Raw genomic sequence first — 27945 nt, 5'->3', positions numbered from 1 at the left:
TAGCTACAAATGTGAAGGCCAAGTACAAAGAGATCTATGCTGACAATAGCTCACTGCCAGTCCATTGCTATAAACTGACTCATCAGTGTTTAAGTACAGCTACAAAAATAGGTTCTTTTAATGGTGCAAACAGATCTTTGCCAAAATTGAATCCCCCTTTCTCTTCCCTTGACAGTGACAACATTATTGGTCCCCTAACTGCTACATAGGTAGTGACAGAAATGTTCATGTTAACCTGGCCAGCCAGCTAGGTTAGCTACCTTCTGTCAAATCTATATGGTGACATCACGTTCATACTCCAAAGGTCCTGTCCTCCATTTTGATAGGTGGGGGCTTCTCTTCATGTTCTTTGATTTGGAAAATGAAATCTCAAATTTTTGATTTCATTTTATAGTGCCCATGTGTTATATTTCAGTTCACAACTTTCCTGTGAGTAACTATATTTTATTGCTTTAGGTATTCTTAAATGGTGTTGCTTTGATGTGAATGACACCAAGTTCCAATGCTGACATTTCTTTCTGACAAATTTTACACCAATTTTCAGACATTTTTGGGAAAAAATGTGAGTGACTGAAGGTGTCAGTTAACAAGCAGTATTGCAGCAGTGGTCATAGGTGTGGAATGGGCATCTGTGGACAGTGGCAGAATTTTAGTGGCGAGAACTCTGTAATGTGAAAATGTGGTGGATAGTGATAGGCTTACTTTGGGTTAGTGTCTGCCCAAATTTGACATCTTCACTCCCCAGCTGATGGGTAGGTTTGCCAGTCCAAGACCAGGTTCCACAATGTCAGTGTTGCCTTGCCAGTACTCTAAATGCACAATCCAGTAAATTCACTTTCAGGAGCTGACTTCACCCTCAAGTGAAACTGTAAGGTGGACCCCCTAAGTAGCCACTTAGAAAAGGTGTTGGCCCCCTCCTACCCAGGCCGCTCCCTTTTCTCTTGTTGAAACTTCTTTTTTTCTGCAACTTTGCATAGGCAAGAAACATGTGCTCATTACTGCTCGATGGCTCTGATGGGAATGCTAATTTGCTACTAAAAACCAAAACAAAAAAAGTCAAAGCAAACAAATACATGAGGAGAGGATGTGCCTCCTCAGCTCTGAAGATTAAAAACAGATTTTCACCCACGCTTTGAATAATGGAGATAAGTGATGGTAGTTGCAACGTTCCAAGCCTTTCCAAATTAATTGCTCTGAATAAATAATCCGCTGTGGTGCAGTGAGGGACAGAACAAAATGCCTCTGAGCCTGGGCTGTGAGATTTCTGTGACAGTGTGGAGTTTCTCATGTGATTTGAGAATCCCTGGTTGCTGTTGAAAGCAGCGACGCAGCCTGTCAATGACTTTGATTAGGGGGCATTTCTTTAATAACTTCCTACCAGGAGTAATGCAGTGACAGAATTTTGGGTTTGCGTTGCCGTTCTTTTCTCCATTTATCATTCTGTGAAGATATAAGCAGTATATTAGTTTGTTTAGCTTGATTTTATCTCTGGCCTCTCTGTAGTGCATTTTTCAATCCCGGTATCCATCTCTTGTTCTGCTTCACAAATGTATGAAATATACTGGGTACAAAAATGTGATGGTGAGGTGTCTTGCCTTAGGGAAAGGAGATGAGGTGGAGTGGGAAGGGGAAGCAGGGTAGATCTCCATAGACCTATTTATGTAAATTCCCTGTCTCTCCATTGGGACCTACAGTCACCTTGCTGAAGCCAAGACGAGAGCTGATTGTCTTCCCCCAAGTCCTTCTAGGGGTGCCTGGGGTTCCTTTTGGGGCAGTCCTTTGGGTTTTCAAGATCACAGTGACACTGTGTGGGAAGCGATCAGTGCTGCACATTATAAATCTGAAAAACACAATGGCCACTGTTTGCTGTTTTCCCCCTCTGCTCCTCCCCTCCACTTACATGAGATGGGTTGATGGGTCATACTGTTCGGGTGATTGACAGGAAAAAGGGATTATGAGCACATAATCATAGGCACATGTTTTCACCTTGTCTGCATACATGACCCTCAAAACACTCTGCATACAAAAAAGGGAAACAAGTTTCCCACAGGTATGAATAATTCATTATTCATATGCCGGTACATACATATCTGTAAAAACAGCTCTGCCAATAGTATTGATATTAATTGGACCAGCTTGTATCAAACAGTTTAGGCCACATTATCTCTGGTACTCTTAAAAGGTCCTGTTCTGAACAAATGCAACACATAAATTAGGTGGTTTTTGTAAATACCCAGTGGATTGTAGAGGGGTCAGCGATAAAATCAGCATACAGGCTAATGGGTCTGTGCAAAATGTGGACAAGGGGCATGATAAGTGCTTAGAGTTAGAGTGATGTAGATATGAATAAAATGTTTCCATTAAGGGCTGTCATAACTTGCAAGGCAGTGTTTAGTTTGTGTGTAATTTAGGCAGTTGTCATTGCAGTGGTTACAGATTAAGCCATTATTTTCTATGAAAATAGTGTTCTGTCATAGATTCCCTCCCTCACATATTTCACTCCAGATTTACATCGGTTATACAGGTGTCAGACGCTCCTCCACTTGCATGACTGTTACACTTTCCACAGTGTTTCAATTACAGAAAAGGACAGATCTGAGCCAATCTGTCACACAAAATCAAAAATGTCAGAAATTTGTACAATAACAGCCTACAATAATACAAAAAAGATTTCAAAGTTTGATGAAAAGATCCAAAGTGTTATACCTAGGGGGGTTATAGGGAGGTGTGCTGACATGACTTGGGACAATTTTCCAACTGTGACTATTATCTGACTAGTTCTTGGGCTTATAGCTAGAAAAAACTGAGCATTTCAAATATAATGGTAAACAGTTTAACGCAATGAGTCATTTGTAATTCTGTTTAAATTGGACACTGTTACTGGCAATCAATGCATGGAACACTGAATGTCATACACATCATTGATCTGCCCTCTCTGGCCTTTGTATCGGTCTTGACTTGCATGCACACAGTCTTCAGTGACACAATATTCCACTGGTTGTCAAGGTCTCGGCCATCAAGTAAGCCAAAATTCCAGCCACACACATTATTCTAGTATGAAATATATTTCATTAGAGGAGTACTGTGTTGATTGTTTTGTATTTTCAGCTTTGAGCTTGAATTGAGGTGTCTTCAGCTGAACCAAGCTAATAGCAGTATGAAGCAAGCTAGCTAGTGTGCCTAAATCCTGCTACCTCCCAAAGGGAGAGAGAACAGAAAATTAGCTTAACTAGACGTTGTGTAAATTTTACTGTTTATTTATTTATGGAGTGTGTTCTGAAAGACATTTATGAAATGTCTTATTTAGTGTACCACCTCATACTAGGATGAGGTGTACTTATCGGCAATGAGGTGGTTTATTCAGTTGTTAATATTTGTGAAACAATTGCACGTATTTATGATGTTATTTACAGTTTAATAATGTCTCTGACAGGGAAAGCACCATAACCTGCACTCATGATTGTTACGTGTTTTTGTAACTTTTTTCTTTGCCAACAGTTTTGTACATGTTCTTGTTTCCTTCTTGATTTTACAGTATGTAGAAATGGATAAGCACATTTTCTCATTATGCTATTTTTTCTGCATCATTTAAGGCTTTCCACATTTTGTTTTTTTCACACAACTGATAAGTGACCAGAGGGTTTGATATCTCTTCTGCTCATATGTTTGTCCTTTCCTCTTTTAAAAAGTTTTGTCAAGGACCAAGAAGTGGGTGTTAGGGACACACCTTTCATTAGCTTGTCTCAAAACACTTTCAGAATACATAGCTTCAGATACACTGCTCACTGGATGGCCATCTGTAGAGTCTCTAATTGGCAGACCATCCATTGGATGTCTACTGCTCTCCATAAACGTAGTATGGAAGCTTTCAGGAGGTACTGAATGTTTGCTGTAACTGTCCAAGCCAAACCCCCTGACCCGATGGCCTGAAACAACACGTCCAAGGGTACATTATCATGTAATGGTATACATATCGTCACAGTCAAAGCTGGCAGCAGACTCATAATGAACAGATGTTGTTAAAAGTTGAACATGATGAGGTTTTGAATATCTGGACAGGACTGACCATTTCTGACAAGTATTATTAGAGGCAATTTGTAATTAACAAATTAAAATTGAAAATAAAGAATAAGGAATGAAAGTATGGGAATCCATTGTGTACACATGTGAGTGTAGAGATGAATTTTTGCAAAGATTCAGGCCTCAGCTTCATTGTAGTTACTTGTGTAGGACACCTAACCTGAAAACTGAAATCTCTTGGAGCTGTGTAGGTAGGAGGCATGTTCTGCTAACTTGTAACTTGGCAGTGGGCATGCAAAGTCCATCATCCCTATAAGAAAATGGTGCAAAATGGGTTCTGTGAAATTAACAATGGTTGCAGCAAAGTATTTGAATTTAAAATATTGAGGGATTAATATCCTGAGAAATACCTTGTGTTTTTATTACTCTGAACCAAATCAGCTTAAAGAGGTTCATTGAGGTTATGGAACCAAAATGAGTGGTAGTAAGAAAATGTTTCCTTTTCCAGTGAGGGAAATTGGTTCTCTTCTCTCTGCAATGGTCTATAAAATATTTACATTTTTTATGTACTAGCAGGCTGAAGAGTTTTCCAGATTAGCAATATTTTGATTGTTTTAAATGAAAATGTTCTTGAATTTGACACCTCAATCAAATCATGCTTTGTTTAAACACATTTCTCTCTCATTGAGATACTCTGCAGTTCAGAGCCACTTGGAAGATAATGCAAAAGCTCAGTGCTTATTGGAAATCAGCATCCATTGTGCGTGTTGGTAGGCGTGTCACACAGAGTAGCAAAACTGCATTCAGAGGCACTTTGTATCACAGGATTAACTCCACAATATGACATCTGCATTATAAATATCTTTGGGCCAGTCCTAATCCCCCCCCCCCCCCCCCCCCAACCAACCAACAGTGCTAACAACATGCAACTGTTTGCTTCGATGGTCGTTTGTTTCATTACCAGGTTATCTTCATGAATACACTCGGAGCGATTAAGCGGTTGTTTTTCTAATTCACGACTCTTAAAGGATGACCCATATTGGCAAGAATATTGTGGGATAAATTAAGTGTGAAGATTGAAAGGAATTAACCTCCACTCGTCTGCTGTCGTAATACGTCTGCCAGGGGCTGAGGAGTGATGATGAGGCTTCGTGTTTGTGCGGTGATTTGCACATTTAAGTTTGACTCTAAAGTTAATCATGGGGCGACACTCCAGGGATCCCTGCTGCTGTCTCCGAGCAATCAGCTCTTTTTTTATTCGCCGGGGGAAAGATACAAAACCAACTTTTAATATTAACACTGTCCCCAAAGGTTCTTGTCCTTCATCTTTTCTGAAAGTCTCCTGGATATTAAACAAATTGCACGCTGACATAAACACGGGCCACATCTCAAAGGTCAAGAAGCTCTTCAGTTTTGCTGGAGCTGCTTGTCTCCAAAACCCACCGTTGGTGTGAAAACCACAACTATCTCCCGTTCGGATTGTTGTGCACGCTTGCAACAACATGCACATAACCAGACTGCACAAAAACTTGAGTGAGCAAAATCAGCGGGGTTCAAACAACACTGGTGCAATAAGATGGAGCATGTACTTACTTGATGTGTGGTTACAGGGAGTTTATGGTGCTTCTTTTGGATAAGAGGTCATTGTATGTCTTTCTTTTTTGTATTTATTTGTTTTTGCAAACCCGCAAATCAAGTGTTGCTGCCTCTTTGCCTACACCTGCGGCATGAATGTAAGGAACCATTCATTGCAAACGTGCCTTGGGTGGAACAGACTTTTTCAAAATCAAAGCAAATACAGGTTCTGACTCCTGCTGTTTGGTGGGGTTTGGGTGGGGTGGACTGGGGGGACGTGTAGAGAGAGAGGGAGGGATTGAGAGCGAGTGTGGCCGTGTCCAAGGGCTGACTGATATGTATCATGAAAGAAAAATATGAGTCTGAAAGTCCGGCAGCTGGTAGTCCAGGCAGGAAATTAGATGGGCGGCTTTTTCATTTCCCCCTTTGCTATCTCTGCTCACAAACTAAATAAGAGACCCTCTATGGCAGGCCCCTGATTAGATCTACAGTACCTACTCTAGCCTGGGCAGTAAAAGCAGACAGCAGCACCCTAATCGGGGAATGTAATCTATATTATGGTTTATATAATCTGGTTTGCAAATGATGAAAATGACAGGGGCGGGGAGGGCTGTAAAGAGACCATTTTGGCAAGGGTGGTGTGCGGTGTTTTTTGTGAGAGACTGGGGCCTCTTTGTGTGTGGGTGGGGTGATACAATGTGGATGATGGGCGTGGGATTGGCTGAGGCATCAAGGACGCCCACGGGTGATCGGCAGGCTTCTGGCTCATCTGACTTATGTCTGATGCAGGGGCAATAGCTCACTCACACATAAAGACAGGGGAGAAGAAAACCTTGCTACTTTCTTTTCTGTTTGTATTTTCGGTTTCCATTCAACTGAACAACCCCCCTCCCCCCCAACCACATACACACACACACACACCCTCACCAAGGTTTCTTTTCATGGAGAGAATTCAGGTGTTGGGGGCGGGACGGTACGGGGGACTGGAGGGCCCTTGCATTGCTGGGGGGAGACCAGCACTCCACCTGAACCTTCTCGATTCCCTGCCACTTCAATTGTAAATGTAAATGTGACATTTTACCATGTCCTGTCAAATGCACGCCACAAATGTCCCTAGTCACAGGGTCTTTTCAGTGGCTTTCCCCTGTAACAATGGAGATCCCAGTCCTTCCATCTTCTTCCCACTGTTGCCCTCCTGTGTTTTGTGCTCCATACATATCAGCCCAAAGGGTCCTCACAAAATGCAAACCTAATGCTGTCAGTTAGGTTCAGCCCTTTGTCATCTGGCTTGAAATGGGGGAAAAAGAAGGGGGACATTACAAACAAACAACAAATGTATCTGGTAGATACATAGAAAGAATGGAGTGGTGATCCCCAAGGCATCAGCCTGTTTTGCTGAGTACTCATCATGCAAGGTCAATGATCCTTCTGGGCAGACTTGGCACACTGTAAAAATGGTAAAAATGTGGTTAGTAAAGAAATGACTGTATCAAGAACAGCAACATGGTTGTCATGCTGAGGGTGGAAATGACTTGGGCCACAGTGCTGTCTCGCTTGTTGTATTTCAGTGTTGTGCTGCATGTTTTCACCAGTCTTTATGAAGTGATTTTAACATTCAGTGAATTTACACAGATTTGCATGCAGGAGTGATTGCTTAAAAGTGCAACCTGCTTTATTATGACTGGACCTGTAATTGCAGAACCTGGTTCTCGTTTGGTGCATTGGGGGAATGCCCCTATGAAAGACCCCAAGATGTTGTTGAAAAATACAGATTAAAAGCAAGTATTTGCTGGTTGACAGAATGTGCAGTTAACAAAAAAGGAGGGGCAATGTTTTCAAAAATGGACAGGAGCTTCACTACTCAGTGGCAAAAGGGCTGCTGCTTCCGTTTGCAGGGGAAGCTATGTCTGGCCCCGTTGGCTGTAAACGCATACGTACAATGCCAAAAATACCTCACCTCACCTCAGGTGATGGAAATCTGTTTTCTGTGTAATGCAAACAGGTGTGGCTCTGTCAGCTATTTGTTTAAAGATTGCAAAGTGGACTGACGTTGTGTTGGTCTTGATACACCCACCTGATGTTGCCTGGAAACAGAATTTGTAGAGACAAAGTTTCAGCCTTCAGGCGATGTTATTGTTGTCATTCCATGAGAACATACATCTCAGGATGCTGAAAAGGTCATTTGCACTGCCACAACCTATGTCATTTATAAGATTAAAATAGTTATATCTTTCTACTGTCTTTATAACAAGGGCTATAGTGTATATTTGCATTATATGTGGAATATATATAACCTTATATTACTAATATTTTTTACATGTGTGTGACTCTCTGATCCTTAGGATTGTATAAAGCCTGAAACCTAAACATTAGCCTGAAGGAAGGGCAGTAAATGAGGTTGAGAGACTGCATCACTGTGGTGCCATGAAATGTGGTTGCCAGGTGATGCACTGCGATGACTAGCTTTCCCTGCACTGGCCGACTGCACTGTTGTCTACCTATGTATGGGTCTTTTGTACACGATTTTACATGTCTTTGCCACATTTGGGGATGTTACATTTATGTTACATTGCTGAACATATCCAGAGAGACTTGCATCATTTTTGCATCATGACTTCCTTTTATACGTTATGATATTTATTGAGGCAGTTATGGATTAAGAACCTTGCCCAAGGCTACAGCAGCTGCAGCCTACCTAGGAATCAAACCAGGATTATCTTTAGGTTACAAGACCTGATCTATACCAGTACACCACACTGATACCCAGCTGATGTCCACGGTTGTGGTCTATATTGCACATGGATTCTTTGCTGAGGATGGCTTGGCTCCATTTTGGGGATGAGGTGTAGCTGGTGCTGCATCGTTCTGTCATGTGATCTGGTCCCCTGTGTGGTTGTACGGTGACCAGCCATGATGATGTGGTGGATCATGACCCATTGCTCACAGACCAGCTATAATGCCTGGGCCAGGTTAGAGACTCCTGCTTATGAGCCCACGTGTTTAACAAAGGTGAGCCAACTTATTTCATGCTCCAACAAAATGATGGCATTTAAAGCATGGCACCATGTCTCCTCTCTATCATTTTTTCTATCTTGCTTTCTTTGTTTCACTTAACCAATTTTAACATGCGATCAACACGCGATGTGTATTCAAATACAAAGCGATGCTGCTACATCCAACCGGAGCCAAACGGCGCCTCTTGTGAACCCTACGGAGCCAATTAGGTTACAGGGCTCAGGAAATACCCAATTAGAGAGGGAGCTGTTTAGCTATGCACAGCTCCACAAAACCAATCAGAAACAGCACCCCCGCTGGTCATTATAACTCACATGTAAATGTAACTGTATAAAAAAGAATGAAATGCTATACTTGTTGAACTGCTCAATGCTGATGTTCCCACGGCCGGCTGTGCAAATAAACTTTCCTGACTTTGTTACGAACATCGGATCTGCTTCTTTATCGGATTGAAACACGTTTTGGTATTTGGGACATTTACTAACAGATCAATTCATTAATCAACCTGAGGCCAGCATTGCTGAGAGAATAACCAAAAATCCTTGTGCTGTTTCTTAAAACATTAATTTCTAAATAGGTATATTTTACTGTCAGTGCTCAGGTGAGCTACTTGAAAGTCTGACAATAAACAGGAGAGGGAAGAAGCAATCAAGCTGAGTTGATTGACTGCTTGCTGACTGTGGAAGCGTCAACAGCAGTACAACTGTGGCCTTTCTCTGTCTCCGGTAAATTCAAAATATGCTTTATTGGCTTGGTAATACAAAAGGACAGTATTGCTACAGCACAATAACAAAACATTCATAATAAAAAAACATAATAAATATAATATTTGTATTAACAGTGGGATTGTTTTATGCGTGTATGGTACTTGCTGTCTGTCTGTGGTGTACGTGTTTTGCGTTTGACTTGTTTTAGAAAGGTTTGTGAAGGTTTTATGCACTCACTCTCACTTGTACTTGTATCTCAGCTCATACAATGTATGAAGAAGTTCATCTCTGTCCCTGTCCTGTCTTACAGAGACTTCATAGTCTCTCCTTGAGTGAAAACCACAACTTTTCACATTGGCTCCTCCCAATGTCCTAGCTGTGGTCACAGAACCTGGATCTGTTTGCTTGCCTTTTCTCTGACAGGGTGGATAACACTCATTGTGTATTTGTTTCAGTGTTCCAGTATTCCATGAGGGAGTTTTTGGTATGTTTTGTTATTTGGTTTGCTGTTTGAAAGCAACTCTGGCTGAGGCATGGGGTGTATTTGTTATTTTATTAGTACTGGTATGCGTGAAAAACGCGTGAAATATTGCAACATAAAGTTTCACAAAATCATAAAGTGATGAAATGTTTCATGGCTCTGAGAACATACCATAAAATACGATTACCATTTGACTTTAAAACTGGCTAGTATGGTCTCCCAAGTGGCTTGGTTGATAAAAGTGCATGATGCTCAAGTGCAGGACTGAGCCCTACAGCCCTGGGTCAATCCTGGCTGCGTCATTAGCCAACAATGCCCAAGAGCCACAATGGTGGAACATAACTGCATTCATTCCACTTGGGATATAGGGGAGGGTAGGTCCACCAGGGGTTGTCCCTCCCGTCCCATCCTGTCCTGTTCCATCCCATTCCATCACTTAATAGCAAAGTTACCGAAGATGGAAACATCTGCCATACCTTTTGGGAAGAAAGTAGTTATTGTACAACACCAGCTACTGTACTCTGCTGTGTAACATTAATATGAAATATACAAAGATGTCACAAAAGGCTGCTTATTAGCTATTTCATTGGCTAACTAGTGAATCTAGCAGCATCATTTAGATAACATTTTGGATGTAACTATAGCAACAGTTTGGTACTCCTTTCATATGCAGTTTCATTGATAAATCTTCTTGTCATGGTGTCATTTAGTATTTCATATAATGGAGGTTTCTGAGAAGTTGCACTCTAGCATAGTTCCCGGTTTGTTAGTATCACATGACCACACCTCCAATCACGTGACGTAGGGTCATAGGTGAACCAGGAAGTTCAACACTCTTGCCTTTTCTGCATGTGGCATTTTTCATGTGCTCTCGTCTATTCATCTATGTTTTGCCTTAAAGAGCCTTTGCTTGTGAGTTTTTCTTATAACAATTGTTCTTTCTATAGTACGTGTCAGTTGTTGTAATGCATACTGTTCCTGCAGGCTTTGGGTACCTTGATAAATGCTGAGCTGGTTAAGTTAGTTAACTAGTCTTATACTACTGAGTTAGTGAATACATGGGATGTAAACAGTATGTAGCTAGCTTTATGCTAATTTTTGCTATTCATACACATGTTAACAAAAGTAACGCTAAAAATAAGGATATTTCCTAATTTGTAATTTGATGTCTATTTTCAGTTTTACAAAAAAGATTCATTGGCACTGAAGACAACAGTAAATTGGCTCAACCTTACTTCTGCGTCTGATGTTCTTTGAATCGTCTTGTTCGCTATCTGTCGAATTGTGCTAAGAAAACGCACTGTAGGGACATCATACTAACTTGTTAATTTCAATCTTTCAATACTTTATGTTGCTAAGTAGCTCACCTTATGTTGAGTCAATTATGACTTTCTTATATAAAATCGATATGGCTCTCAAACCTGTGGTACTGTATATTATGAATCCTAGTTGGTATGTCTATTTTGTACAGTCTTCTTTTGATTAAATTTTTTTCATTTCATGCATTTACCACCATGCCAAAGCTCATAAACACACTTTTTATTTGCAAATCAAGGTAAGTGTAGTTAATCATGTTGTCTACAGCTTTGTTAGAAAGATGTGGTATTAGTATTGTTAGATAATTATTGTTGTGTTCTTTAAGTTGACTGCCAGGTCCTGGGTCTGGCAATGCTGTTGCAAAAGATCCAGGGGGGTAGAGGAGGATCAAGTTATTTGCATAGACTTGAAATTTGACCTCAGTATCCTGTTGTGCATCTCTCTCGCAGCTAGGTTCTGTTGTCTCTGCTCACCTCTTTCTCCTCACTCTTGTGTGCCCTTTCTCTCTTTCTCTCTCCCGCTTATTTTGCGTGGAGGGATGTACTTTCAGTGCCAGCCACTTAAGGTTGTTTTCTTACATTCCTTTAATCTTGTTGTTCTGTAACCTTCAGAAAAAGGATGCGGAGCAGCCCGGACAGGCTGTCATTGCAGAAGTGCTTGCTAGCCCACCCCTCTCCTCTTTCACCACCAGAACTGTTTTCCACTCATTTGTCCTCATTTATACCCATATACATATATTAGCATGTCACGAATGAGGGAAATGAGGCCGGTGAATGGAATTAAGAGTTATTGTGCCCGTTCTCCCTGAAAACATGTGCAGTGCAAAGGAGTGAAGAATGCTTTTGTGTGTCACTGTGGCATGTATTAAAGCCGAGGAGCTGTCAGAGCATCTTTCTCTAATGCTACTCTGCAATTCAGATGATTGTTTGGGAAATTATTTTATGGTTTAATGGAAAAACTCGGTGAGTAAGGAACACTCTACTAGCAACAGAGAAATCAGCCGGGGCAGCTTGTGTATTTCTATGATGTGTCTTATTATGCATAAGACTGTTCCTAACATACTGCAGGAACACTGAACAGCACCCACAAACACTTATCATTCCATGTAACATAAATTCTGGCACATGAATGAATGCATCACTGAATGAAAGTTCAATTGTCTTAATGAGGAGAATTAAGTAATGTTGCTTTGATCCAGTCATGTCAGTGGTATACATTGTTCTAATGTATTAATTAGTTCAGTTCCCCTGACATTTTGTAGACTGATCTGAAAATGGCACATACCTTTTGGCTAAAAGGGTTAATCAGAATAACTGTAAGGTTGAGTTCAGTGTAGGGGAAGCTTGTTATAGTGACATAGGCCATCCTGGCTCACAGGGAAAGATAGATAGTGACTTAAAAAACTGTATTCACAAACTAACCCTTAAGACTCAGGACAGATTTTGCACAGATTCTACAGGTGGGAAAAGGAAAGGGGATTTAACCTCACAATGAAAAAAGTGGTTCAGTGGTGGGTGGTCTGTGCTGGTAGGGGTGGGTGATGGAGTTATTTTTTCACTGATTGATTTAATGTGTCTTGTATTGGTTTGCTGATTTTTTTTTTTTTATCGTTTGTTGACATTAGTGAAATTTTCAAGACAGTCCTCCACCATACTGTCATCTACAACAATATGGCAACTAAACAACAACAAGTTTCTACTGTTGATTTGTCCCTGGTAATTAGCCAGCTAACTAGGCATTTGGGAAACTATAGGGAGAGGCCAGGGGTGCTTTCAGTTACGGTTGTATAAAGTATATAGATGCACAACCCTCCTTGTGTGACTGATAAGATATGTCAGATGTCTTGAGCATGCTGCTCTTATAAATAATGAGGCAAGTTGATAATGAGTAGAAATAGTGTATGTGCTACTTACTACTCATAAGGGCTACAGAAATATACTACTAATGAAACTGAGTGGGCAGTTTCACCTGTGCACTGGATTCAGGATAGGGTTGCTGTTGCATTGGTGTGTCAGTCAGAACACAAGAGTCAGGTTTCCGGTTCAGAGCTTTATTGAGCTTCATTTATGGTCTCTCTTGTAGTTTGATAGTGTTAAATGGTCATATTTCACTTCTTAACTCTTCAATGCCCATTTCTTTCCATCTTCTCTTCTTTTTTTGAGTCTCCATATCAGATCGAGGAAAGGGCTGTGTTGCCTGTAGCAATGGATGAACAAATTTAAAAAGTCTATTTAATAGTTACAACACTGTAAGGTCAACATCACCTTCCCCATTCACTCCTGAAGGACCAGCACGGTGCATTTAAGGCTTCCTATGTACAAAGTACTTTCCATTAATTATAATTAAAGGACATGATGAAAGATCATCTGAATGTGCGTTCTACCCCATGGAGACACATGGAGATCAGTCTTGGTTTCCCTGACTCTCACACACTGTTTGACTATACAGACAGGAAAGGGTACTGTGGGATTGCAATTAGAAGCACAGAGGAGAGGAGGGGGAGCTGACTTAGAATGGGGAGTACCTAATTAGTTACCAGCTAAGGACCTGGAGCTCTGCAGAGAGACTGGGCACTTACCTGGCACAGCTCAGGGAAGGTGAAATTTACTTGTTCTGGCAATGATATTAACTGCTAATGTAAATGCTGGGGAAACCCCCCCCCCCCCCCCATTCTGTTGCATTGTGAGAAATGGTAATAATCAGAAATGGTAATAATTGATTATGTCACGACATTAGCCAGTGATATCTCTGCTGTCAAGAAGGTGTACTTTTGACATCTACAGCGTTCTTTTCATACCTTAATGTAGGATGTAATCTTGAAAAAATTTCACCCTCACCTACAAACAAAGAAAAGCCCAAACCATTACATGCAGTCATGTCTCTCATTTTTATCATAGTTTTCCTCTGCATCTATTCTCCTTGTATGTCAGCTGTCATTTTTCAGCCTTCAAACCCATTGCGCCTTCTGTTGGGGAGTTTTATCATCCACATTTTAATGCTTGTCTCATTGTAGTTTTCTCTGCAGATAAGGTTATTTCAGTCACTGCATATTGATATTCATATATATCGAAATAGCCCATTTGATGCAGACAAATGGGTTTCATGCTCTCTGCTTTTTGAAAGTTTCTCCTTTTAACTTTGAAATGCATCTTCACGAAGAGCCTTATGCTGTTTTTGCTGAAAAAATTACTTTTTTCTGCACCTCCAGATTTGCATAATGACAACAGTGCATTGTGTTATGTAGCATTAATGTCAGTTTCCATACTGCTGACATTACCTAGAACCTAACCTCATTAAGTTTCTTGAAGTTAACCTGAATAGATTACATTTACCTCAACTAAAATCCGCTGTTCATCCTAAGGGCAACTGTTCTGTTCCAAAAAAAAAAAAAACAAATATGAGTTTGATACCAATTTACATACTCAGATGTTTTTTTTGTGCACATTCAATTTTGTGCACATTCAATATACATATCTGTGAATATATGCCAGAGCATTTGGCAAGTATACAAAACTAAATTTTAAACAGGACACCATGAAACCATAGATCTTAGTCTTTGCATACATGAAAAATACATATTTGTCTAAATATGGAAAGAAAGTAGTCTGCAGGGGCAGCAAATTTCAGAATTGGATCTTATTGTTATAAATGTTGGGACAATATTATGAAGAGGTCTCTGGACATTTTCCCTTTTTATTTATTCATAGGAGTTAGTGGCCATTTTAATGTAAGTTAATTGGATGAACCCAACACAACTTTTCCCTCACTAGTTATTTTTTGGGTGAGGTGGTGGGGTCATGGGTATAGGTGAGATGACTGTTATACTCTCGCACTCCAGTGGATAGATGCAAACCCATATCATGTCCACCTACCATCCACATAACAAGAAGTACACAGCCAAGGCTACACTGTCAACAGAACACACATATACACATTTGCCATAAATAAAGCTGCCAGAGCTTTATTTTGTGGAACTGTTCATCTATACCCGAATCTGAATCTATATCATCTATATCAGAATATATCTGAATCATCTATATTTTCTAGGCTTACCTGTGCTAGCTGTCTTATGTTTCTTTTGGGGCTTCTCTTGTATAGTTCCTCTTATTGCCTCTGTTTCATGTTGTGATTATTACTTTCTAAAACAACAGTTGTTTGGCATGTCTAAATCACAGACAAAGAGATAGACCTCTATTGCAAAGTTAGCATCCCCAGTGCTGTGTATTCAGCTGTAGTGGAGATGCTGAAAATTGACCCGATTTTTACAGATGTTTCTGTTTACAACTACCTATATCTATCTATGTTTTGTTTTCAGTGGTGTATTTAAGGAGACTTGCCCTAGCATAGCAGAAGGAATATGCCATTTCCATTTGGGGAGGGGGACACATTCTGACATCCACCTCTGGTCATTCTGCTTGAATGCTACCATGTTGCTGCTGGTATTATAAAGTGGGTTCAAGTCCTGGGGACATGTAGCCAGCACACACTGTGTTTCCCTCTATTACAGCCTGAGTATTTTGCATCTCCTCATCACCCTATCTCTCTCTTTTGTTTTCATTTGCTCGCTCTCGCTCCCCTTCTGCATTACTAACACTTAATTATTCCCTGAATAGAGAAGAGAGAGAAAGAGTCCTGTTGTCATTAATTAGGCCTATAATGCAATATTAGAGGCAGAGAGGCTGTAACGTTTCAGGGCACCGCAGGCCTGATGCAGCCTGGCATGAATAATTCACGTCGCCCTTACCTTGCTCCTGATCTGGGAACAGTTTGAGATGACTGAGGTGCTCCTTACCTTCCCCTGTTGGTCTTCCCTCTGTCAGTGGCTATTGTTAGTGGGGGGATGTGACTCCAGGCTCATTTTCTAAATGTTTCATGCCCTTTATGGCACTGTGTTTGGAATTGTCAGTTGTACAAAAAGCCTACAGTGGTTCAGGACAAATGAGGCTAGATGAATGCAGTCCTCTGATACACTCACACTCACAGTTTATGGCACCACACTGGACGGAGGATGGGAGCTGTTACACTGACATCATAGAAGCATTTTCCAGGTGTCTGAAGAGTTTTAGGGTGCCTGAGAGATGAGAAAACCCTTGCATAACTACCCCGCCCAAATCCCTGATGGAATGAAGCTTGGGACCTTGGGGCTCCAGGTCACTGTGATGTGATGACATAGCTGGGATCAGACCTGGTCTGTAGAGCTTAGCCTGAGCTCAAGGAGAGCTGAGCCACACATGAGCCCCATGACCCACTCTTGCACACTCTGGAGACTGTCGAGTCAAGTAGAAATTGGGTGACAATCCATCTGATTCACTTGAGCTGAACAATAGCACTGATGACATTGAACTTCTGTGGGTGGAGTTTGGGGAAAATGTTACTGTGAGCTATTTGCTCCTGTCTGCTGCTGTCATGGCTCATTCCCTCATAAGTATTATACGGGTCAGTAGGCTGCTCCATTGCTGTGGTCTGTGGCAGTTGTTTTTTTGTCTCTAAAACATTGTCATGGATCATGACTATGACTGTGATCTCCACCTCAGGTTCTGAAAATCCATGGTTGTGGTGGTTTAGGAGATTCATTTTGACCAGAATTTCAATTGAGGTTCCTTCAAGCCATCTGCCCTGTTACTTGTTGCTTAGTTAAGATGTAAGTTATTATGATTTAATATGTAATTTAATATGTGATTTCAGAATGGTAGTTAAGACTCAGTGTGGAATGAAGGTCAGAAGCCTTTTTATCACTGGTTCTTCCACGGCTATGGTTCACACAAATATTTCTTTCTGTCTCTTGTGTTGTATTGATTGTGTACAAACACATACACTGTGACACACATCATAATCGACCCCGCCTTTATGTCTGGTTCTCTGCCAAGCCAGAGGAAAACCTCTGAATCAGAAAACCATCCTCTGAACATTTTCAGCATATGCAGCTGTGTTAATTGTGTAATCATCATCCTGTCATCGCAGGCCATGAGTGGATGCATTGTTTTTTAATTCCTGTGAACAGTTGTGTCCTTGCCACAGGGGGATATCCCAGTATGTAATGTTAAGAGCCATGGTACAGGAGGGTTGCATTGTAGGACCATTCTGCAGTTATGATGGGGCTTCTGGCAGAATTTCTTTTAAAAATTCTATTTTTTCTGTCATGAACCATAGTGTGCACTGAATTCTCACTGTGCAAGCTGTCCTCTGGTGGTCTGCTCAGCAGGCCATCTGGGAAGGCAGTGTCACTGAAAGAAGTGACATAAACGATGTGGCTTGCTGCCCATGATGGAGGATGCTGTTAGATTTGGGTATGCACAAGGTCTCTGCTATTCACTGCTCTGTGCTGTCATGGGCACGGCTAACATCTCCATGATGAAAATTTTAATGGTTGTGGTCTCACAGGCTCTCACATCGCTTTTGTTAGTACTTGCACACACAGATAGCAGGTAGCGTGCTTGATGGAGCTTGAGAATCGACTGCTAAGGGCCATGTTGACCAATGGTGCCAAATTCTGTTGAATTTATGCAGAACTCAAAATATACATATACTCCCCTCATATGAAAAACTCACATTAATTTCTGAAATATCAATTCATTAAAAATTTATGAAATGCCATAAATTAAGTTAGCTTCCCTGGGTGAAAGTCTGCTGGCCTGTTCAGTATATTCACTTTGTGTGAGCATTGTGTGTCATAGTGTTCCAGCTGGGAGTTTGATATTTGAAGTGCAAGTACTAATCTTGTTTAACTCCAACAGTATCCTGAACTGAATTCCAGTGAGGCTGCTAGGTCCTTGTGGTGCACACACGCTTATCTCTTCTTTGTGGATGTGGCAGTAGTCTTATCATGTGCAGTACATCAGGCGAACGGACAGACAGACTGACAGAAAGTCAGAGTGACTGACAGCCAAGAGAATCCTCTCTAAAGGGTACACCATCCTAGAATAAGTAAGCCTTAAGATCACATTACAGAAGATAATGTCATTTTACTCTTAATCAGCTAATGGAACGCAAATCCGTTTTTGTCCCAACAGGAAGGGCACATACATTAACTTGATGGCGATGCAGAGTCATGAGATGAGACTAATGAGAAAACAAATGCAATTTCCAACCACCTCCCATTTAAGATAGCCCCCCACCCCCCACCACCCATGTAAACAAACAACAAAACTAAGTAGTAATACCAAGAAATCAGGGATTGGCCACAGCGTACCTGTTCACTTTGAGAGTTTTGCCCGTCGTCTGCATCCAAATAGCATCACGACCTCTTAAATCTGATCGTGTCATCGGGAACCAAGACTCCAGCTCTTATTGACATTTTTTGAGCTCTCTGGCCAATGGTGTCTTCGGAAGAAGAAATTTAGAAGTTCTGCTCAAACACGCACAAGGTCTTTCCCACTTCGCTCCTCCACTCTCTGCCCCTCTAATGTGTTTAGTTTGTGAAGTTTCAGGTGTTCTGAAAACACCCTTTTTCTCTTTCCTCGTCTTTAATAATCTCACCGTCCCTTGCTATCTCTTTACAAGGTGACTGGATGAGTTTTTTAAGAATATAACGTGTTGTATTTTCAGCACAAGAGGTTGGAGAGCGGAGGGATTTGAACATAGAACAGTGTATATCGGCTTAGATGCTCTCCGAGATTGATGCAGAAGTCGTGGGCGGGGTGACAGCGTTATCTTAGCTTGGCCTGGCGGCTCCATTTCATTAAGCAAAGCAAAGTAACAGGAGAAAAAAATAGAAAACAGGTGGTTAGTAGTCCACAGATACCAGCACCAAAATGGAAACCCAAAATGATCTGATATGCAAATCCCTCCTTTTTTCTCCCCAGACCCAGAGGACAGGATTTTATTTAATTTTTAATTTATTTTTTATGGAAAAAATGGCATCTTTTATCTTGTAGGAGACTTATTTATTTATTTATTTATTTATTTTGCTCATTAGGTTGTTTTTAAAGGGGATGTTGGGGGAACAGGGCATATGAATAATTGAACACAATAAAAAAAAATTGAGTAAGTGGGTAAATAATCTTATCATTTCTAACAGGCGCATAGATACCCAAACACCCCATCCCTGGCTAAGCTGCTTATTAGTATTTGTAATTAAAAAATGGAGGGTAAAATGGTAAAAAGGGTAAAATGACGCCCTTATCGCCTGGGGACACGGTTCCCGCAGGTGCCTTTGATGCCAAAAGTGGCTTTTCGATCTGACGAGGTGGGAGAAGATTTGAAACGTTGGTTCCATGAACTTAGCCCCCCACCACCTCACACAGACTGTCTCAGCTGTGATTTTTGTCTTGCCTGTTTATTTTTTTTGTTATTTCTGCATTTAATCCCCTTCACTTATTTGTGTGATTTTCCTGTTCTACCAGATGTGCTCCACGCTGAAGTTACATTGAAGTAAAGAGAATGTGGGGGGAAAGTTTCACCTAGCACATTCTCGCTGTCTGGGAGGTGGAATTCTCTGATCTTCTTCTGATCTACAGGTCCTTCAGTGTTGTTGGGGTTGTGCATTGTCCCTGATGCCATCAGCAGTGCGATGTGCACCTATCTCACATATTGAATGCATTACATTTGGAGGCACTTTTATGCTTTTTATAGATTTCATTTCATACATTACGGGCACACACACAGCCGGAAGTTTAATGAAGCAGTTCATGTTGAGAGCTGTGCTCATTAGTGTGTCCTGTGAGATTTGAACCTGCAAGTTGCTGGTTACATGTCCACTGGTCTGACTGCTACAAGCATTTGAAAGTAGTAAGCTAATATCATTCATTACTGATTTATGATAAAGCATTCCAAGTAGTATTGATCTTCTGGCATTGTGTTAATTTCTAAATAGCTTGCAGCTTCATGTTCTGCTGTTGTATGGTATAGGTTTACCATGAGTAAGGTTGATTAGCTCAAGGCATACTTCATAGAGTTGTAGGTGATACTTGGGATCAGTCAATCCCAGTCAAATTGGGAAGACTCAAAGATGGGAGAAATGTAAATGGTTATTGGAGTTAAATCCAAAAAGATGTTGAAAGCTTCTGCTCTTGGGGGAGCAACTTACGGCTTTATCTTGCTGCCATTTTGGCGCGAATGACTTTAGTGCTCTGGGAGGTCCGTCTGGCAAAAGGGAACATGACGTGTCCAAAGCAATAAAAATCTGTCAGCTTCCCTAGCCTCAGGTGATGTCTCGTGATGAAGAAAGATCCCAACCGTGCAGTGACTTTCATGTGACGTTAACATGACTCACATAACTTTCAGGTAACTTCCAGACCCTGACAGTGCCAAGCCTCCCAGCTTACTTTGCTGTGTGTGCATGTTTGTGCCTCAGAGATGACAAAGAAAGAGGAGATGGTGCTTTCTGAGCACTTACTGATGGTCAGTACCACTGTTTTATCGAAGTGGTAACCAGGATCACATAGTGCTGACCGCTTCTGTGGCGTAACCCATCGGTCAAACCCATTATCGGCCCTCCTTTCTGTCCAGTGCCTTGCCTTGTGGCATTACCCAGGAATTTCACTGCCTCTGCCTACCTCTTTTTGCTGAATGTGTGTGTATGTGTGTGTGTGTGTGTGTGTGTGTGTGTGTGTGTGTGTGTGAAGGCAGCATCTACTGTTATTTCTCCTTTTGTGGGTGGGTCACTCTGCATTTAACCTCTCTCATATTCTGCCCTCCTCCTCTTTTGCCCTAAAGAGGTGACCAGTAGTTGCAAACCAGGAGTTGTCATTGCTTGTATGCTTCCACACATCTGCGTCTTCCCCCATATTCATCAATTTTGTATAAAAATCCATTTGTGGTGACTGTTATTACCGTGATTACAAGGGCTGGAGTCAGGGGGTTACAACAGTAGCGATTACCAGGGGTCATGGCTGATTAAGAGACTGAACTGTAAACCAGTAGGAGGTACTGCATAGCATTAGCATTTGTTGATGTCATATGAATCAACCAAGGCAAAAGCTCCAGTTTCATGGGCTGGTAGCACCAAATGTTGACTTCTGACTGATGTTCCAGGAAGACAGATGAGGAAAAATGTTGATTCTATTTGGCATAATTAACCTGTCTGAAGCCGACAAGTGAACATGAGTGACACCAATGGTGTTCCCAGCTATTGCTATTGACATACCTGGCTATCCTCACATGTTAACCTGTAGCTATACTGAGACGGATAAAGGTTTTTTTTTTAATTCTACCAATTTGAAAGCAAGAGAGGAATCAAAGAAGGAATCAAAACAAAGACAGGATATGTCAAGAGACAGCTCAGCTCAGCTTGATAACGAGCTACAATGGCTTGCCAGAAATATGAATGAATAATGAATGCAATATGATCATGTGTCAATACAGAACAATCTGAATGTATGGTCTACCTTTACTTTGCAACAAAAAGTTTTCTGCATGTTCATTGGTTACCTAGCTGAGTAACAAGGGAAGGAGGCACAAATTCACGAAAGTAAAAAAGTTATCACAGCACACTTTACTGTGTTTCTACTGCTGCAGCAGCTTTGCATGTTCAGATCCTCAGTTTACATTCCATTACGTACATTGGGAACTCTTCGAAGCAGCTCCTGCATGAGGAGGTTTCAGGGTCAAGTCCCAGTTGTGGCACTGCTGTTACACACTGGAGTGAGGTAGTTAAGATGTGTTGCTTCAGTTTGGGTTGATGTGTAAAATGTGTAGATTAATAATATGTAAAATAGTTATTCTGGGAGAAGGTGTCTTCAAAGACAATGTACACATAAAAAGATTATGTGTTCATTACTATTGTTATTGTAATGATTATTGTTAAGATGAAAAATAATAACAAATACACATTTGTCTTGCTGGGCCTGGTGCTTGTGTTGGCACTAATTGGTATAAATTCGTTATATGCTCATGAATTACTTAACCATACAAATGTGTGACATATATGCGTAATGATTTGGAAACAAAAGAGCTGTATTGTCTAAACAAGGATGTTGATAATGAGACAGATTAGATTTAATTGTGCAGAAGTGTTGACCTCAGAGCCCTGGGACAGCAGTGGTATGGATGTGCAGAGTTTGAGCTACTCTGTTTCCTTTCTGGAAGAACAGTGATGTGACTATAATGGGTGCTATAGTAAACCCATTACTGTTGTGTTGGCTGAGTTCTGCAGGATCAGTGCATTGCAATGGCAGCTCTGTCTGTGCCCTACAGTAAGTACATGGGGGATTGTAAATGCAGGCCAGACACCGAGCAACAATCCAGGACGTACAGTGAATATCATGCTAATGAAGATAGACTTTGATGAACACAGGGGCCTTGAGCGCATATTTTAAAAGCAGCTGTGTGATCTGAAGTTTGCTCCGTTGACCATCTTTATGATCAAGAACCTTCATTAAAATTCTTTTTGTTAAAATGGATAATGTCCTAGGGAGCCCATTCTACTGTTAAGCTATTACAGCAGTGATCTTAATAGCAACGCACAGAACAAAATCATATTGCTCATCAATAATACACTCTTCCAGAAAAACTCAACTCAAGGTTTATGTTAATTCAATAGTGAATTGAATAAAAATGAATGGCGCTGTGTATATGTCCGATCATACATAACTGAATAATATAAATTATTTTGCTGGAGTTGAAAAGGGGCAGGTGATTTGAGGAGTGTGTTTCTGTAAGCAGCTGCCACCACATTTCTCTGCTGATGGTTTGCCCCAGCATGTTTCTGTCTCCCTTTTATTTCCCCTTTCGTAGTGTAATGGTGTGGTGTAAATACTTCATATTATGGTAAGTCTATCCACTGCATGAAAGCATGCTTGGAATGTGTGCCAAGGGCACAGCCTCTTCTCAAGCTCAAGCATTGAATCTCTCAAGCCCATCTGGACACAGACACAGACATATGCACATGTACACACTCACAAATATGGACAAACACACGCACATACACCCTCTCCTTCGTTTCTTTTCCACTGGGATGGGAACCATTGTGCTGCTGGTGACTACAACGATGGCTTTTCCCCTCATTTGACATTTGTTTGTTTTGTCAGTTTGTCTGCACAGCCTCCTGATCCTTGCATTTTCAATCTGACTGCACAATGCTAGAATCAAATGCTTGTGTGCCCTGAAGGCAGGACTGGCCTGAGTGGTCATTAAAAGTAATGGAAGAATAAAGGCTACAGAGGCTTACTTTTTTCTGTTTGCTTGGATGGTTTTTTAGTCCTTGGAGCAAAAAAGTACACTGGAGAGACAACATATTGTGGTGGGGATGTGGACCTTAAGTTTGGAACTACGCTGATGTAGTAGGCTGTGAAAACATTGCATTGTTTAGCCCCAGGCATATGTAATGCTAACGCTCTGACAGTGCAAAGTTGGCTGCTCTTGGAGACTCGCGGTTCAGTGTCCAACCAGAGGTGTTTAGTCACAGTGGCTGACACTGTTGTGAAGCGTCTCCTTACCTTTTGTTTGCTGTTTTATGATTTTATTATGTTTTGGTGACGACATGGCTTTGGATTCTTATGATCTTTGGGGTGCGTTATATAGATGCTGTGTGAGCAAACCCCCCCCCCCCCTTCCACCCAACCCCACACACACACACACACACACACACACACACACACAAAACTCTTGGCAAAGGGTCTGTGCAGAGGGAACTCTGGAAACACCACCTCTCAAACCATCCTGTGGCAGCTTTGCTGTGCAAAGTTTTAATTGGTTCAGGCTTTGCCCACTGTCTAGTCAGGCTTGGTTCGTCTAACCTTTGAATGCCACTTTCTGGATTTCATTCAACAGTAGGTCCTGAAGTTAGTAAGAGGATCCAAAGACTTGTTTTGCCCCTTCTACTGCTAATTGGCAGTTACTCAATGAAATCTGCGGGGTGCGAGACCAGAACAACCTGAGCCGTCACCTTCTCTGCTCCACTGGCTGTCTGTACACCAACTCTATGAGGAGGTTGCAGGGTCAAGTCCCGTATGTGCCACTGCTGTTGTTCACTCAAGCAAGGTATTTAAGCTGAATAACTTCAGTAAATATCCAGCTGTATAAATGAATACTGTAGAAGACAGTCACTCTGAATAATAGCTTTTACAAGTACATATATGAATAATATGATGAAGGTCAATATTATTTTTTATTGATTTTATTGATTATTTATTATTATCATCATCAATATAACTACAGTAATAACAGTATATTTTCATCATTATTGTCAGTACTAATGTAATCATAATGAAGATTACATCAACGAGAAAGAGTGGTAAAAACAATTATGGACTCATGGCTATGTTGGGAAATTAAGTTAAAGAACAGACTGCATGCCACACATCACATTCTGGTCTTGAGGTATCTGACTCCTCTGCTGGGGTTCCTGAATGGTATCTCCCAGATGAAGAGAGCAAAAAACTGCAGAGGCACAGCCTTCTTGATCTGTGCTCTCTCCTCTGCTCTCCATGCTATCACCTCCTCTTTTCCAGCTCCAGCATACGTTTACCTGGTAGAACCAAACTCATGGCACTGGCAAGTTCAGCAAGATGCCGGGCTGGGCCTATGATCACTGGGAACATTAACAGGGCCTAATGTCTGTCTGTCTGGTCAAATGGTGCTTTGAGAGAGATGCAGTCATCGCCACTTGTTTTTCCCTTCCATCTGTGGGGGCCTTGTTCATCACATTGTGGCAGAGAATTGCCATGTAATGGTCTCCTTTTTGTTTCAAAGCACAGAGGTGTGACCTTAAGAGAAATTGAGGCATCGGGGCTCTCCTGTGCATCAGATAAAAGCCAAGATGAGTCCCATTCTGGTGGAGGCGGGAGATGGACTGTATCGATCTTGGGCACATGGGAAACTAATGAAAATCAAATCGAGCCCAAAACAGAGTGGTGCCAAAAAAACAACAACAAACGCAAAGAACCAACAATCAGTGGAGTGGCCTACCCCCATTTTGTAACCTCTTGCCTCCCCTGTGCAGCATCTGACCAAATTATAACAGGGATTGCTCTAGCGCAGCTTGGATGACCTTGTTCCAGTACCACGTTTTCTAGGGAGGGTCAGTCAAAGCCGAGCTGTTGTCAAAGCAGGTGGACCCCAGGTGGTTTTTCATTTGAGTCCAAAAATCCTTAACTCTAAAACACTCCATTGATTGAGAATCAGTGGTAGAACAAAAGTCAATTGCAGGAAATGGAGAAAAAACACCAGTACAATCTGTACTTTAGAGCAATGTAATCTAAACCGACTGGGCATTATTTTACTCCCAGCCTCTGGCTGGCCATTCTCAGAACGTCTGCCTTAATAGTATTTTCTAATTGTTTTTTATAAACCAGTTGCTTGTTTAAGCCATTTATTCATGCCCTACCTTGTGATTATACATAATTACCCTTACATATTTCATTAACTACAAACTCACATAATCCAGTGTTTATCAGTGTTTAATTAACACTCTACAAATGGTTAGTAGGTATGTATTCATGAATATGTAATGCTTTAATGGTGCTGGGTGAATGAGGTATTATAATCCATGATGGCGCACATTCCCTTTTGTGTGGTTTTTGAAAAGCCTCCCCAAAAGCTCTGACTCTATTAACTACGCTGCAGAGTTCTGTAGGAATTAATCTGCGTCAATAAGATGTCAGAGCTGAAAAAAACAGGGTTCTGAGAAAAACTGCTGCAAGGACTGCAGGTGTACTTGTGCTGGTGCTTCAAACTGTCTCCCTGGTGCCTCAGCCTGTTTGCAGTTAAGGGGCTCTGCATCAGCATTGCTAACAGCACACTCACTCAGCCCACCCTCCCACACTTCTCCTTCCACCTTAGCTAAGACATGGATTGCTGTGATTAATGTTTGCTGTGTCTGTGAGGAATCATTATTCAGCCTCACCGACTGCTTTTCCTTTTTTCAGAGTCCAAGGAAGAAAAAAACACTCCTGCAGACCAGATTCCCGCACCTTGTCCCTAGGTCTGTGTGGACACTTTCAAACAGGGGAGCTCCAAGGAGGTGTGGTGCAGACTCATTCAGCAGAGCTTGTGAAAAGAGCAGCTAAACAGGCTCTTTTCTCTCTGTCTCTCTCTCTTTCTCATCTCTTTTCTTTTTTCTTTTTTTTTCTCTCTCTCTTCCTCTTAGAATCTTACTTTGATAAAATGCAGTAAGGCATAACCTGAATACAAAATAAAAGCTTTATTTCTCCAGTTCTCAGTTTCTTCTCATTTTTTTGTCATCAGTGCTATATATTTTTATTATGTATGCGATCAGTGTCAACCCCCCCCCCCCCCCCCCCCCCCCCCACTGCATTGCTCTAGAAAGGAGTGTGTGAATGCAGGTCCCAAGCAGGAGAGATACTCAGTGAAAGATTCTGAAATATTTTTTTTTTATATATTCAAGCTGTCGCATACCTTGCTATTATCCTCCACAAAACACACTTCACATAAGAAAAGCACCTGTTTGGGTAACATTCCAAACCACCTCAGTAATTTCATACTTACTCTATGTATGGCAACAGGAATTTCAGTGGATGACTCTGTGTATTACTCTGAAAGTCATCACTGGATAATCTTGTTGGTCAAAATGAAGGCGGTTCATCGCCCACCCCTCATTGTTTGTGAAATGAACACTCATTTTCTGTTCGGCTGTTTTAGGCAAAGTCAGAGACGATGCCACAGATTTTAAATGAGCTTTGTCTGTTTGGACACCAGGGCTATTCTCTATGGCCTTCCCCTCTGAATCTGTCACCCAAACACCCAAACTCCCCCAACATTGCCATAGAGATAGATATAGTCATCCTGAAGATGATGATGTGCTGCTACACTGACATGGCTGGCTGCGGTTTTACACAGACTTGCTAGGGGGCAGTGCAGCACTGCAAAAATCAGTCCCCTGGCTGCCCAGGAAAATCTTTTCTGCATTTTACCCTTCATTAGGTTTCATTCTCTGTATAAATTACCTGCTGCATCCAGCCAATATAGCCCCTCTCCCAGTATGCTAGCCACCTTAATCACAGGAGCTGGTTGCGGTCTGCTTGTGTCTTGAATGCACAAGGGAGACGCCCGTTAGACATAGGGCTACAAAGAATCTTAAGGTCTCCAGTTTTTTATTTGATTTTTTGTTGCTACATTATGCTTATTAATGAAGTCACATTAAGCCTCTTTTGTTTCTTTAGATGTTAAATTAGTGATCACACTTTCTGTTTTATTTGTTTGTCTCTATGAATGGAATTATGGTGGTGGACTTGTTTTGAATTCTGGTATGTTTCTCCAGCCTCCAGCCTGAAACACTTGTAACAGTGCTGTGGACGATCAGCTGTTTGAGTCCTTTTTAAATCAGGGTGTGTGATGCATGCCTCATTCGGTGCCTAATCTCATGGTGGATATGGATACCGACATTGTTAGCTCAGGGCCGAAGTCACTATCCATGACCTTGAAGAAACAACCCCCAACTTATTTCTCATTTATGGAAGTTTCTTTTGCTTTGCTCCTAATTGAAGGTGATGGACAATAAATCATGGGACTGAGCTGAATGAGATTCTCAGGTCCCATTAGAACCCCAGCCACGATCCTCTTTAACCTCTAACCTGGAGAGCTTCCTGCTTTGTGCACCATTATTTAACCCATGACCTGGAACACCACCATCCACACAAGACATTAAACTTCATCCCCAAAGCAATTCATCTTCAGTCTTCTCTTATGACACTGCATGCTCAAGTGATTTCAAGACTTTTACAGACTGGAACACACTCAATGGTATACACGTAATTACTGTTTTGCTGATGCAAGAGAGAAAAGAAGAAGAAAAGAGAGAGAAGGGAAGATTGAGAAAGGAGAGAGAGAGAAGATTGTGGCACAGGTGGTTTCGATCACAATTTTTCCCTTTCCTTCAATGGGAAAAGTAAGAAAAAAAGGCCTCTTAATCTTTAATGACATGTGGTCTCTCTG

At 41.4% G+C, this 27945-nt stretch overlaps 1 long non-coding RNA gene across 1 annotated transcript in view; it reads left to right on the top strand.

The window, feature by feature from the left end:
* The window catches only part of LOC118782104, a 43383-nt gene extending 17340 nt beyond the window's left edge, over positions 1–26043 (top strand). Inside the window, exon 4 of the long non-coding RNA XR_005005129.1 lies at positions 25920–26043. This is a non-coding gene — a long non-coding RNA (uncharacterized LOC118782104). The remainder of the gene's footprint in view (positions 1–25919) is intronic.
* Positions 26044–27945: the final 1902 nt, after the last annotated feature.

The sequence above is a fragment of the Megalops cyprinoides genome, chromosome 8 (assembly GCF_013368585.1).
Source record: "Megalops cyprinoides isolate fMegCyp1 chromosome 8, fMegCyp1.pri, whole genome shotgun sequence".
Lineage (NCBI taxonomy): Eukaryota > Metazoa > Chordata > Actinopteri > Elopiformes > Megalopidae > Megalops > Megalops cyprinoides.
The sequence above is the reverse complement of the archived record's forward strand: the minus strand, read 5'-3'. Positions and strand labels throughout refer to the sequence as shown.